Genomic DNA, 12,056 nt, shown 5'->3' with positions numbered 1-12,056 from the left:
ATAAACAAAAGGATAAAGGACTGAAGAAAAAGAATGCAAAGCTGGGGACAATGATGAATCCTGGAGTGGGGATTGAGTCTGAATCTAAAATTGTGTAGGATGTGGGGAAAGGGGAACTCTCTTGGACTGTTGGTGGGAATGCAAACTAGTGTAGCCACTCTGGAAAACAGTGTGGAGTCTCCTCAAAAGGTTAAAAATAGAACTGAGCTATAATCCAGCAATTGCACCACTAGGTATTTACCCAAAGAATAAGAAAAATACTAATTTAAAGGGATACAGGCACTCCTATTTTTGTAGCAGCATTACGTACAGTAGCCAAGATATGGAAGTAGCCCAAGTGTCCACTGATGGATGAATGCATAAAGAAGAGGTGTATATATATATATATATATATATATATATATATATATATATATATATGAATATTACTTGGTTGGAGCTAGAGCGTATTATGCTAAGCAAAATAAGTCAGTCAGAGAAAAAGAAATACCATATGATTTCACTCCTATTTGGAATTTAAGAAACAAAAAATGAGCATAGGGAAAAAAGAGAGGCAAACTGAGAAACAGACTCTTAACTACAGAGGACAAACTGATGGTCACCGGAGGGGAGGTGGGAGTGGGGTGGGGGAACAGCTGATGGGAATGAAGGAGGGCACTTGTGATGAGCACCAGGTGTTGTACGGAAGTGTTGGAATCACTAAATTGTACACCTGAAACTAATATTACACTGTAGGTTAACTATACTGGAATTTAAATAAAAACTTAAAAAGATAAAAATAAAAAATAAAAATGGAACAAACAAACAAAATTATATTAATCCTTGTCTGGAAATCTGTGGACTACTGCGAAAAAGAGAAAAGGTAGACTCTTTGGGAAATGAACTCATGAATGGATAAGGAAATGTGTAAATGAACAAAGATATGGACGGCCACATGTGGACCAACTATGAAGTTATGTAATAAAACAAAGATTATTATTAGTGTATATTTAAAACACTGGGTTCCATGGATAAATCAAAGCTCTGAACTCTTCCATAAGGACAGGTATGGACAGATAATACCCAAGAGTTCATGTTGCTGCTTTCATTCTTTGTTTGGTGGCTTTAGTTAAGAAGGACCAAAAAAAAAAAAAAAAAGGGGGTTTACATAAATAAACACTTGTTTAAATATTGTCTTATTGAGAGAGGGCCAAATGTGAATCCATATTGAGGATGTGTCATATGACCAGAGTTAACAGTTAATATAACTGTATTCACTAGTGTAATTTTTTAAAAAAAATCAAAAGAGGGTTTAGTAATCAGTTATGTCTCTGGGCCATGAGCATGTAGACTGGATATTTAATATTCCCGTTCCTGTGCCTTGGTTTTCATTGGTACTGACATATTGTCATAAGGGAATGAAGGAGTGCATTTCTATATAGGTTAATTATTTAAAAGAAGGCTGAGCAAAGGCCAATGAGGAATATGTGTTATGAACCAGAGATAATGATTGCTCCTTTTATACCCAAATGTTGTCCAGATAAAAAAATAGAACTTGCAATTCATTCCACTTTGGGTAAAGTACACATAGAATTTTTTTTTTAAGTTTTAATTTACATTCCAGTTGGTTAACATACAGTGTATTATTAGGTTCAGTTGTACATGGAAATTTGCATGGGGAAATTCTTTAGAAAAATGGGTAAGTAATTGATTTATTTTATGCCTAATTATATACAGGAATAAATAAATGAATCAGTAGACATCAATCAGAAAAATTTGTGCTTCACTGGTGAGAATATGCAATAAAATAAAGATTTACGTTTATCCAATTTTGTACAATTGAGGTCCATTAAAAGCAACCACTGAGTTGTTAAATTTATGGATAGGGAGTAGGTAGACAGATATTTATGGTAGATAATGGTTCATATTCTCATGTTGGTGTTAATTGTGTTGTTTAAAAAGAAAAATTAAGTAAGTCAATAAATAAAAGTGCGATTCACGGACAATGATGACATTTCTAAAATGACCCACGTTCATGATTGATCTGATACTGCAAGACTAACCTTCACTTAAAAAAAATCTAACTGTAGGCTCTTTCTCTTTTGAGAGTCTGCATTTTCACCAAGTGAACACACCACAGATGATTTAATCATTCTCTAATGCTAAAGACCTTGGCTTTCACAAACCGTCTGGGTAAGGAAAGAAGAAATGGATGTAAGTAGCAGAGTTTATATTCTTTGGTTGGGAGGTTGGTTTATGGCTATTGCTTGAATTTTCCGAAGTAATGAATGGATATATTAATAAATAAAAAGCCAAGTAACACCAGCACAGACCCAAATTGAGATTTACGATTAATCTGATTCAGTATTATTGAAATTCAGAAAAAAAGATGCAAGGTATTTCATTTGTTTTCAGGGTTGGTCCACATTGTGTTTTATTTTTGCATTGCAATACATTTAAGTACTTCTCCATCGATAAAAATTTAAGCTGTGAATTCCTTGAGGAAGGAACATACAAGAAGATAGACAAAATAGTTGATGTTCTAGATGTGGAGAAAGATTAAAGTTCCCATGGTTATTTCTTGAATCATCTTTTTTTTTTTAAAAGATTTATTTATTTATTTATTTGAGAGAGAGCACATGAGAGGGGGGAGGGTCAGAGGGAGAAGCAGACCCCCTGCTGAGCAGGGAGCCCGATGTGGGACTCGATCCAGGGACTCCAGGATCATGACCTGAGCCGAAGGCAGTCGCTTAACCAACTGAGCCACCCAGGCACCCTCTTGAATCATCTTTAAATGTAAAAGAGTCAAGCATGGACCAATGAAATTGATATTAAGCAAGGATGTTAGCTAATTTGTATTTGCAAAGAGCATACATATATATTGCAAAAAATGTCCTTGTCTGTGGGAAATGGGCATAGAGCCAGTTCTTAGTGATATTCAAGGATGTTGTTCTTGGGCTTTTTGATTCATGAGAATGGATTATATTGTTATTAGTGAATCAGTGAATAAAGGAATAAGCAATTCATAAATAAAAGAATAAAACAACGTTCAGTATAGATTAATGATGAGTATTCTGAGATGTATGAATCAAAGATTTTAATTAAACTCTATAACTTTGAGGTCCATTAGAAAAAAGAAATCTAGTTTATTTCTTCTGTGAGAGAGGGACTTAAACGGCAAAAGTTAGGAGTCAATGATCTGTTCCTGAGCTTTAGTTCTTAATGTCTGTGAAACATATCCTAAGTAAAGCAATGCAAGAATAAAGATGAGTAAATGAATGATGACTAATTATGTGAGTCTGCAATGAAACAAGAATTATTATTATATTAGGTCCTGAAACTCTGAGTTTCATCATCTAAATAGATCAAGTCTATCTTACTTTTTTCCATAAAGAATATGGATCCTATTCCATGAGAATCCATGTTGTTTCAGATTTCTGGTAGGTAGCTATTGTTGGTTCTGTTTAGAAAAAGAACAAATCCTTCACACTAAAAACAATTGTTTAAATAAGTGCCTAATTGAAAGAAAGCCCAGCATGGACTAATATTGAGAATATGATCGTAGCTATGATCAAACAAATGCTGTTTGCTGACTATTATTTGAAAAAAACAAAAAGAGTCTAATAGGTTTTATCTGTGGACAATGAACATATGGACAGATACTAGTATTAGTCAATGTTCTTGTCCAGTGCCTTAGTTTGCCTTCACTTTGAATGTATTGTTAAAAGTTAATGAACAAATGAGTTCATATATTGGTTAATTATTTAAAAGAAAGCAGAGGAGTAGCTGTCTTGAAACAAATATAATGATTAAACCATTTTAGACGAAGAGGAAGAAATCTAGACTTATCCCACTTTGGACAAAGTGGGTATCAGCAATTGCATGAACTGGTATTTCAGTTTTGGAGTACTGGCGAGTTTTACTATTTCTCTTTAAAAAATGAATAAATAACCAAATTATTCTTTGATTAATTAAGAGAGAAACATGAGTGAATCAATAAATAGGGTATAAATTAGGGTAAATCTTCGACCAATGCTCATGGTGCACTCTCTGCAATGCCTGAGTATGGACCCTTAAAAAAGATCAATGAGGCTGTGAACCATGTAGTTAGGGAGTATATAGATGGATAGTAGCACTAGTTACATTTAGTTATTTAGCAACTAGTGGGTGGTGGATTTAACAGTGTTCACTACATAAATTAAAAATTAAATGGTAAATAAGTCAATCAAAAATAGAGTCATTCTTGAGTCAGTAATGAGAATGTGGTAGCAACTAAGGTTTATTCATCTAGTACTTCATGACTCCAGTCCATTAAAAAAAGTTAAGTCTATGCTGTTCTATTCTTTTTTTTTTTTTAAGATTTTATTTATGTGTGAGAGAGAGAATGAGAGGGAGGAGGGTCAGAGGGAGAAGCAGACTCCCTGCTGAGCAGGGAGCCTGATGTGGGACTCGATCAGGGGACTCCAGGATCATGACCTGAGCCGAAGGCAGTCGCTTAACCAACTGAGCCACCCAGGCACCCTATGCTGTTCTATTCTTTATAAAAAGTGTATTTTAATTCATGGAACAAAAACACTATAGCTGATTTAATTATTCAATAGTAATAAAGATTTTAGTTTTTACCTTTGTGGATAAGGAGCCTAGAAACTGTAGTAGATTATAGTCAGAATTTATGTCCTTGGTTTAGGTGGTTTGTTCATTATGGCATTATGTCAAAGAATAAATACATAATATCTCAATAAAATCAAAAGATGCCACACAGGGACCAATAATGGAAACCAACCAAAGTGTACAATTAATCCAACTCAGTGCAACTGGGTTTATTAAAAATCATGGGGGACTTTTGTTCACTTTTAGGGCTTTTAATGTTATAGTTTGTATCATGGTTAATTTAAACATTTTTTCAGTGATAAAGATCTAGGTCATTTACTCTTCAAATGTCAGGGGGCAAGTTTGGACCAATGATGAGTATCCTGGGGTGTCTGAATCAATGATTTTGATTAAACCCTATAACTCTGAGGTCAGAGACCTAGTTAACTATACAGTAAATCAGCTTACAGCAGAGGTTAGTAATATTCAGGATTTTGTTCTTAAGCTATGAAGGTTCATAGGTCTGGATTGTGTAGCACTATAAGTGAATTAATAAATGAATAAATAAATACATAATAAAAGACAAAGTGCCATATGTGGCCCAATTATGGGAATGTGTAATATGTTTATTATTATTAATATTTTCTGAAGCTCCCAGTTCCATAATATATTGATTAAATCTGATACCTGTTCAGGATAGGAACATATCCAGATGAGTACCAGGAAAGCAATGTTGTTTTGTTCTGTGTTGTCATCTTCAAGGTGCTAGTTGCTTGTTGAAAACAAGAAAATATGATCTGTTTGGTTATATCTGGGAGTAATGAGCATATGAACAGCTGTTAATTCTATTTAAATTTCTAATCCAATTTGTATGTTTGTAGATATTGATGATATTGTGAGTGAATGTATAAATACATTTATGTCTCAACCAATTATTTTGAAGAGAGTGCAGCAGGATTTTCTCAACCCCTTATTACTGACGTTTTGGGCTGGATAATTCATTGCCCGGAAGGCTGCCTGTACTTTGTAGAATGTTTAGTAATTTCATGGCATCTCCTAGATGCCAGTATTGACCCCCCACCCCCAGTTGTGACAGTCAAAAATATCTCCAGGCATTGGTAAATGTCCTCTGATAGCAGATTTTTTGTTTTAGTTTTAGTCTTGGTAAAAAAATTCTTTATTTAAATTCAATTTAGTTGACATACACTGTATTATTCATTTCAGAGGTAGAATTTAGTGATTCATCAGTTGAGTATAACACCCAGTGCTCATTATATCAAGTGCCCTCCTAAATGCCCATCACCCAGTTACTCCTTCCCCCCCACCTCCCCTTTTGCAACCCTCAGTTTTGTTTCCTAGAGTTAAGAGCCTCTTATGGTTTGTCTCCCTCTCTGTTTTCATCTTATTTTATTTTTCCTTCCCTTTACCTATGTTCATGTGTTTTGTTTCTTAAATTCCACATATGAGTGAGTCCTATGGCATTTGTCTTTCTCTGACTGACTAGTTTTGCTTAGCATAATACCCTCTAGTTCAATCCACATTATTGCAAATAGCAAGATTTCTTTCTTTTTGATGGCTGAGTAATATTCCATTGTAAATATATATACCACCTCTTCTTTAAACATTCATCTGTGGATGGACATCAGGGCTCTTTCCTGGGTCGTAGGGTAGCTCTATTTTTAACTTTCTGAGAAACCTCCATACTGTTTTCCAGAGTGGCTGCACCAGTTTGCATTCCCACCCACAGTGTAAGAGGGTTCCCCTTTCTCTGCATCCTCACCAACATCTGTTCTTTCCTGACTTGTTAATTTTAACCATTCTGACTTGTGTGAAGTGGCATCTCATTTTGGTTTCGATTTGTCATGGCATGAGTCATCACAGAGAATGTAAAATAAGGATTTAAATGTACTCAATTCTGCAAAAGAAACATCTGTTGAAATTACCTTTTATTCTGTTAGGACTATTAAAATATAAAGATATATATTTTTAAAGATTTTATTTATTTATTTGACAGGGAGAGACACAGCGAGAGAGGGAACACAAGCAGGGGGAGTGGGAGAGGGAGAAGCAAGCTTCCCGTGGAGCAGGGAGCCCGATGCGGGGCTCGATCCCAGGACCCTGGGATCATGACCTTAGCCGAAGGCAGACGCTTAATGACTGAGCCACCCAGGTGCCCCTAAAATATAAAGATATTTTTTTATTTATTTGAGAGAGAGAATGAGAGACAGCACAAGAGGGAAGAGGGTCAGAGGGAGAAGCAGACCCCCTGCTCAGCAGGGAGCCCAATGCGGGACTCGATCCAGGGACTCCAGGATCATGACCTGAGCCGAAGGCAGTCGCTTAACCAACTGAGCTACCCAGGCGCCCATAAAGATATTTTTGATAGATATTGTTTTTATCCCTATGTGGTATTCAACAGTGGCTAGTATTTAAATGTGAAAGTAAAATACTAGACTAATTAAGAAGTACCAAAGTTTACTACTATCTAATTCCACATAATTAACATACATTAAAAACCTAGGTTAATTCTACTGTTTCCTTCACAGAATGAGCATAAGACAGCAGACTTATTCATTTTCTAAGAAACAACATCTTGGCAGTTAGCTCTGTGTGTAAAGAACATAGAGACAAATGTAAGTAAGACTGAGTTTCCATCCTTGGTTGGGATACTTTGTTCATGAGTGTTTAGTGGTATATTGAAAGAATAAATGTCCATAAAAGAAATAAAAATCTCCAAATATGGACCAGTGATGGGAATATGTTATCAATCAAAAATTACTACTAATTGTCACAATTGAGGTGATTTAAAAAGATAGTCATTTCATTCATTTTCAGAACTACTTAATATTTCATTTTATTTACCTCCACAGAGGACTCAAACATTTCCCTATTGGGGTAGTATTGACTGACAACTGTTTTGTGTGGCAGCCTATAAGCAAATGGAAGACTTTGTTTTGAGATGTGATTAAAGATGGTGGGTTCATCACTTTTCATTGAAACATCTTTAAAACATGGGCAATTAAATAAAATAAAGCCACAGAAGGACCAATGGTGAATGTGGATTTGGTATGAGGCATAGATATAAAAAATACATATATATATACATATATACATAATATATATACATAATATATAAAAAGAACATGTGTTCTCTGAGGTCCATTGTAAAAGGAGATCTAGTCTATTTGCTCTTTGGGAAAAGAGCCACTAGTGGGAGGATCTTGTCCTGGAATTTTATGATTGTATTGTTATTTATGGATCAATGAATAAATAAATAAATGAAGATATTAAGGAAGAAAAACGTGCCTGGACCAATGATGAGTACCATGGGGTATCTGAAACAGGAGTTTTGATTAAACCCATATGCAACTCTGAGGTCCATTACAAAGAGACACGTAGTTATTCCCTCTGTGGGAAAGGAGCACGTGGTACCTTGTGCTTGGACTATCGTGGTTCTTAGTGATGGACTGTATTTTATTATAAAATTGACCCACAAATAAAAAAAAATGTGTCAGTGAATGAAAAAAGGAGGACAATTTTACAATTATTATTAAGGAATGTAATGCAACATGGCGTAGTATTATTAAAATTTGGCTGAAACTCCGACTTCTAATAAATGAATAGTAAATGAAAGGGGTATATGGTTATTTGTACATAATACTCAGGAGTGTTTGTTGGTGGTGGGTTGCTGACTGATTCTTTTATTAAGGAAATGGCAACACATTTACTCTATAATAGTTGGTTAAATGACCACATGATTGAGAGCCAAGCAGAGACCAATGATGAGAATGATTTATATGACAACACTCATCATTAATCCAATCTTTTTTAAAACTAACTTTTATTAAAACAATAAAAAAGAAGCAAGCCTTTTATTGATGGTAATGACTATGGTCACACATAAATTTTGTTCAGTGTTTTTGTCCAGTGGTTAAGATCACAGATATTAGTGTATTTGTATAAGAGAAAGAAAGTATAATTTTATATATTAATCTATTTTTAGAAAGTCAGCAAACCATGGACCAATTAGCAACACATGTTTAAATATGAGGATTTTGATTCATCGTAGTTTTCCAATGACAAGTATTCTAAGAAAAATTTTAGGCTCTTCCATTTTTTGAAAGGTGCATCTGCACTTTTCCAAATTATTGTAATTGGTTCTGGGTTGGTGTTTAACCATTTTGAGTTTTCTTTAGAAAGATGGTATTATTATTCCCTGAATAATAAAATCAACCAGTAAGTGAGTGAATCCATAAATCCATAAATATGTGCAGTGGAGGATTGGGAGATTGTACCAGGAAACAAATAAAGTATGTTAAATTCTACACAAATAAGTCCAATAAAAAGGTGATCATGGCTCCCCCTACATAGGTAGCAAATAAAGTCAGATGTCTCTAATTGGTAATTTTTATTTTATTTTGTGTTGAGTTTCAATAGTATTCCTATTATTTAGTAGAAATTTAACTAAGTAAGAGATACCATCCTTGGGAAGATGATGAGAATGTGATATGAAATAGAGCTTCTGGTTAACTAGTCCTGTTCACAAATTTCGTAAGTTTAAAAAAGAGAGTTCTGCTTTCACTGTGTTTGCAAATTGTCTTCCCTCCCCCGTTTTCCCTTTGTTTGTAGAATGAACACAAAGCTGATTTAATCATTCTGTAATCCTCAAGACCTGGATGTTAATTCTGGGACTAAGAAGTGTAGAAACTGATGTAAGTAGTATCAATGTTTGTGTTCAAGGCTTAGATGGAGGTTATTTATGGGAGCCCACTAAATTAGTTCAATGAAATAAGTAATTAAATAATATATGAAATTAAGGAATGCCAATCCTGAGCCCCATGATTGGAATGTATCACGAATTAAAATTTATATTTACTTTGACTCCTCTCAGCTAAGGACCATTACTAACGTGATGGAGGGCATTTCACACATTCTCAAAGCAGTCTATCTTCCCATTTAATATTCTTGCCACATTTGCTGAATACATTCCTTCACTGATAAAGATCTCAATTATTTTTTTTTAAAGATTTTACTTATTTCTTTGAGAGAGAGAGAATGAGAGAGAGCACATGAGAGGGGTTAGGGTCAGAGGGAGAAGCAGACTCCCTGCTGAGCAGGAAGCCCGATGCGGGACTCGATCCAGGGACTCCAGGATCATGACCTGAGCCGAAGGCAGTCGCTTAACCAACTGAGCCACCCAGGCGCCCAAAGATCTCAATTATTAACGCTTTGAGGCTGGAAGACCTCGGAAGATGGCAGATGTCAGTTTTGTCCCTTGTGGGTTAAGATGAGAGGCCTGTGGTTGTCGATGACACCAGCTTTCACGTATGGGCAAGTCCAGTGAAAATGAGCAGGGGGACACCACTCATAAGTAAGGGACTGATATGAAGCAAGCTTGCTGATTAATTCCTATGAGTAAAACAGAGGTTCATTGTGAAAAGTGAGGGACTATTTGCTCCCCATGAATGGGGGCAATGAGCAGATCTTGGTTGTCCTTCAGGCTTTTGTTCTCAGTTTTGTGTCATTAAAGGTGATTGACTGTAGAACTGTTAACCATGAATCTGTGAATGAATGAATCCATTCAAAAGGCGTAAGTGAATGAAGACCTAGCAAGCTGTGCCTGGATCAATGATGAGTATTTGGTGGAGGTATCTGAATCAACACCTTTGATGAAGCCCTCTGGGTAACTCTGAGGTCCAATTCGGAGAAGAAACCAGTCAATATTCTCTGTAGAAATTAGCTAATAGTAGAAGTTAGGAAAATTCAATAAACTTGCCCCAGGCTTTTGTGGTTCATGGATATGGATTGTATTATTTCAAGTCAATCAATGCGTGAATAAAGAAAGAAATGAATACATGAAACACTAAAAGCCTCCTCATGGGACAATTAGCAGAGTGCAGTAAACACTATTAATATCAATACAATCCTGAAGGAAAATGGAAAGGCTTACTGTGTAATCCCCTTTTATATGGAACATATTAGTGTCTGCAGCTAAGAGGCAGTGTTTGGAGTTTTTGTAGTTTGCTGGGGGGTTTTTTAAACTAAGAAAAAGGAAAGTGTTTGCCTCAGTCAATAATCTGTTAGATAAGCATCCCCTTAATAGGTGTTGATACAGGTAGATATTTGTAAACATTATAGATCTTAATGTTGGGCTAAGGTGGTGGACTTAATAGTATTTATTATATTTTTTATCACTAAGAATTCCATACTGGATTAATAAAGAACTGCATGTTTGAGCCAAAGTTCTTATTGGTATCTAGCTCTGTCTGATTAACAGCCATTAAAAAATTCTAAATGTAGTCTATATCTGCTTTTTCCTACCTAGACTGAACAATAGCACTGCTGACTCAGTCATTTAGTAAGAGTTATTATAGTCAGCCAGGAGCATGAAGACTAATATAAGTAAGTCTCTTAGTTCACATTCTTTGTTTGGATGGCTTGATCATGGGTCTTATCTGAAGAATTTCAAAGTAAATAATTGTGTACTACACACACCATAAATAAACCACTTCAAGTGTGGACCGATGATGGGAATGTGTTATAAACCAAAAATTATGTTTAATCTAAATCAGTACAATAGAGGTAATTTTAAAAGAAGATAGAAGTTATTTAATTTATTTTCAGAGCAGTTTAATATTCTTTATTTTTTACCATGGTTGATTTAAGCATTCCCATATGGGTAGAGCTAGCCTATCGATAGCTCTTTCGGGGCAGCCCAGAAGTGATTGAAGATGGTGGTTTCATTATTTTTCATTGAACCATCTTTGACGTATGGACAAATTAAATAAGAAAGGGCCACACAGGAAGCAGTGCTAAATGTGGGTTTGATCCATCTGCATGTGCAGCTTTGAACACCATTACAAAAAAGATGAATTTATTAGCGCTTTGGGAGAAAAGCCTAAAATTCAAGGATCTCGTTTTTGGAATTTCGTGATTGTATTATTATTTGTGAATTGGAATATTAATCAATAAACAAAAAAAAATTTCCTAGTATGGACCAATGATGAATGTCATGGGGTTTCTGAAACAAGAATTTTGATTAAACCCATCTGCAACTGAGGTCCATTACAAAGAAACACATCATTATTCTCTTTGTGGGAAATGAGCCTACAGCATCTTATTCGTGGGCTTTTGTGGTTTGGGGTATGAATTGCATTATTATAATATAATTAGCCCATGAATAAAGAAATATATCAATGAATAAAGAATAAGAGAGATATACATGCATTACTTTTACGGCATATAATGAAACGTGGGTAGTTATTAAAACAATTTTGGGATATTTAGTCCCAATAAATTAGTAGTCAAGGTTTTTATCACTTTGGTAAGGGGCATATGGTCAACTGCGCGTAAGAGTCAGTGTTTTGCTTTGTGTTGAGGCACATTGCCAATTGATCATTTTATTAAGGAAAGGGAAATATATTTACATAAGTAGTTGATTGAGTAAACTATGTAATTGAGAGGGAAAGCATGGAGCAATGATGATG

The 12,056-nt window shown here is 35.1% G+C and overlaps 1 long non-coding RNA gene, 4 other non-coding genes and 1 pseudogene across 5 annotated transcripts in view; all 6 read left to right on the top strand.

Annotated features, from left to right (window-relative positions):
* The window catches only part of LOC118002446, a 110,548-nt gene that overhangs the window by 29,269 nt on the left and 69,223 nt on the right, over positions 1 to 12,056 (top strand). The window contains exons 10-13 of the long non-coding RNA XR_004677055.1: positions 2,087 to 2,193; positions 7,116 to 7,202; positions 9,199 to 9,281; positions 10,895 to 10,971. This is a non-coding gene — a long non-coding RNA (uncharacterized LOC118002446). The remainder of the gene's footprint in view (positions 1 to 2,086; positions 2,194 to 7,115; positions 7,203 to 9,198; positions 9,282 to 10,894; positions 10,972 to 12,056) is intronic.
* LOC118002747 lies at positions 3,035 to 3,106 on the top strand. The gene has a single exon (XR_004677137.1). It is a non-coding gene; the product is annotated as a small nucleolar RNA SNORD113/SNORD114 family (small nucleolar RNA).
* LOC118002740 lies at positions 4,934 to 5,005 on the top strand. The gene has a single exon (XR_004677131.1). It is a non-coding gene; the product is annotated as a small nucleolar RNA SNORD113/SNORD114 family (small nucleolar RNA).
* On the top strand, positions 7,877 to 7,951 carry LOC118002737. Its single transcript, XR_004677128.1, has one exon. It is a non-coding gene; the product is annotated as a small nucleolar RNA SNORD113/SNORD114 family (small nucleolar RNA).
* On the top strand, positions 10,191 to 10,269 carry LOC118002744 (annotated as a pseudogene).
* LOC118002745 lies at positions 11,563 to 11,635 on the top strand. Its single transcript, XR_004677135.1, has one exon. It is a non-coding gene; the product is annotated as a small nucleolar RNA SNORD113/SNORD114 family (small nucleolar RNA).

Source organism: Mirounga leonina, unplaced genomic scaffold (assembly GCF_011800145.1).
Source record: "Mirounga leonina isolate KUSES-001 unplaced genomic scaffold, KU_Mleo_1.0 Mir_82, whole genome shotgun sequence".
NCBI classification, from domain to species: Eukaryota; Metazoa; Chordata; class Mammalia; order Carnivora; family Phocidae; genus Mirounga; species Mirounga leonina.
The sequence above is the reverse complement of the archived record's forward strand: the minus strand, read 5'-3'. Positions and strand labels throughout refer to the sequence as shown.